Source organism: Bacillus rossius, unplaced genomic scaffold, assembly GCF_032445375.1.
Source record: "Bacillus rossius redtenbacheri isolate Brsri unplaced genomic scaffold, Brsri_v3 Brsri_v3_scf23, whole genome shotgun sequence".
Classification (NCBI taxonomy): Eukaryota; Metazoa; Arthropoda; class Insecta; order Phasmatodea; family Bacillidae; genus Bacillus; species Bacillus rossius.
This window is the reverse complement of record NW_026962404.1, coordinates 239,728-242,500: the sequence shown is the minus strand read 5'-3', so window position 1 is coordinate 242,500 and position 2,773 is coordinate 239,728. Positions and strand designations below refer to the sequence as shown.

The window sequence follows — 2,773 nt, the reverse complement described above, 5'->3', positions numbered from 1 at the left end:
AAAAATTTAAAAGAAGAGGCACTTACTCATCAATTTCAAAACAGCCTATGAAGAAAAATAAAAAAAATTTAAATTCATTCCAGTTTTATACATTCATGATTTGATCACATGTATAACTTTTCTTTTTTATTACCTTATTTAATTTTATTATTATTACTACTATTGCTGCTACAACCTAGAAGATACCTCAGTGATACTAATACCTGCTGGTAAAGTTAAAGGTTTCACCTTTCTTTCTTTAAACATATCACAATACCTTTCTTGAGTTAAATATTATCTAATGGCTTTAAGAAGTTATGGTAATGTTCATCAGTTATAGAGTGTGGGTTTGTGTGTGTGTGTGAGAGTGTATTTTGAAGAGGGCTTTGGTGGTTGGGATGGTGAGGGTGGTGGGTGTTGTGTGTGGGGAGGGGGGGGGGGGGGGGAAGTAAAAGAGTGTTCATTACACGATTTCTCCTGTTGTTTGTAACAATCACACCTGGTATAGCTATTTCGAGTGGCAAATACAAACTGCAAAAAAAAAACATCTATATCATTGCCAACGGCCATATCACGATGAACACACCGGTTCTCGTCCGATCACCGAAGCTAAGCATCGTCGAGCGTGGTTAGTACTTAGATGGGTGACCGCTTGGGAACACCACGTGCCGTTGGCACTACTATTTTGCACCCTACAGAAAAAAATTTTTTTTTAAAAATTTCAATTTTAAATTTTTTTTTCCCCCACAATCACCACATTTCCCCCCCCCCCCCCTAACACACACACACACACACACTCACTCTCTATCAATCAATCAATCAATCAATCAATCAATCAATCACTCACTCACTCACCCACCCAGCAGCAGCTGTGAATCTTTGCATGTGTATACCTCATACAAAATTCAAAGTGAAAAAATAAATAGATAAGTGTATATGTATGTATGTATGTATGTATGTATGTATGTATGTATGTATATATGTATATATATATATATATATATATATATATATATAAACACACACACACACACCTATTTTGAAGTTTCTCTGTTTCAGTGGGCAGTTATGTATAATAATGAGAGATTCAAAAAGACGTTGATAACAATGTCATCAATGCCTGTTTAGTGTGCTCATTTGTTGGATGGTCGGCAGCAATACTAGAGGTGGTACAGCTGTAACCTGTAAAATTGTACCTGCAATGTGTTGTGTATGGAAAAAAATAAAAATTATATCATCTAAATTTTTGTTATCCAACAATAACCTTCCCATCAATGCATGATGTCACAGTAGCCATAGCTCTACTCTTTCTGCCATATAACATTGGGGGAAAAAAAAAAAAAAGGAGCTATTAGAATAATAACAAAAGATAAAAAATCATCTAACTGCAGACCAAAATTCAAAAAACTTAAAGTCCTGACTGCCATAAATGAATACGTTCTAGAAACTTTTTATTCATTCTTAAGAAAAAGAAGAAAAAAAAATTATTATTTTTTTTTTTTTTTTTTTTTTTTAGATATTCGCACATAGGTATAACACCAGAAATGCTAGTAAATTGAGGATAGTTGAACATAACACTAGGCGATTTGAAAATGGACTAAATTACTTGGGAGTAAAACTTTACAACTTAATATCACAGAAAATAACTAAAACAATTTACCAGTATTAAAAAAAAAAACAGTAAAAAAAATTCTTCTAGAATATCCTACCTACCCTCTGAAGCTATTCTTTAATTTGATTGATAATAGAGAAATTGAACTGTTAATTTGTTGAATGGACTTGTGATAACAGCTGCTTCATGTTTTGCATAAAGTTAAATTGTGTAACATGTTATGTATTTTTTTTTTTGAAATTTTTTTTCTTGGTAACTTGCATCATGTAAATATTAATTGTCTGCACATACATGTTCTATATCCCGGAGCCTTGACTCCACGTGGGATCAACAGAACAAAAATACAAAAAAAAAAAAAAAAATCCAGCTCACTAATCTAGGTGCATTTTGCTAACAATATTTGGAATATATATATATATTTTTTTTTGTGTAACATGCAAATTCTGTATTATTCTGCACACATTATTTATAATCTTCTATCATTTTCTTAGATAATAACTATTAATTCATAAAATAGATTGTGTGTGCATAACCTCCTGGAAACATTTGCACTTACCTCCTACTTTACTTTTTCATTTAAGCAATCCTATTCGCATGTATACACTTAGGTTGCAGCATCGAAATTGTGTAAAATTCAAAGTGTGTATTGCCTGAAAAAAAAAAAAAAAAAAAAAGACATACCAAATATTTGCATACAGCGACACACTACATATTTGCACACAGTGGAGTTTTGCGGTAATTAACCTAGCACAATTTACCACACGCAATCACACGCCCGCGATGAGATAACACACTCGCTGTTTTCCTGTTGACCGGCACGAGGAGTAAGAAAAATTGATATTTACACGAGCACACACTCCCACACTAGTCACAACGTCGGTCATCAAGTTGTGTTGAAAATTCCTGTAGCCTCTGTTTTCCCAAATGATTTCACTTAAAATTTCATTTAACAAGACCATAAACAAATTTACAATACTAATTTCTTAAACAAACACTTCAGCGAACAAGTGACTGTCGCATTCATTACAAAGCTTACAACTTAACAGATGTTTCCGATGTGAAATAAAATAAGAAAATGTTTTACAACCAACCTAGAACATTTAGTCAAAACGTTTTTGTCCTGGTTTATGATTATTTTCCGTGACATGAATGTTTCAAAACTAATAAAAATACGAATGCAGC

The 2,773-nt window shown here is 32.6% G+C and overlaps 1 non-coding gene across 1 annotated transcript; it reads left to right on the top strand.

The window, feature by feature from the left end:
• Nucleotides 1-537: 537 nt before the first annotated feature.
• LOC134543901 (5S ribosomal RNA) lies at nt 538-656 on the top strand. Its single transcript, XR_010077348.1, has one exon. It is a non-coding gene; the product is annotated as a 5S ribosomal RNA (ribosomal RNA).
• Nucleotides 657-2,773: the final 2,117 nt, after the last annotated feature.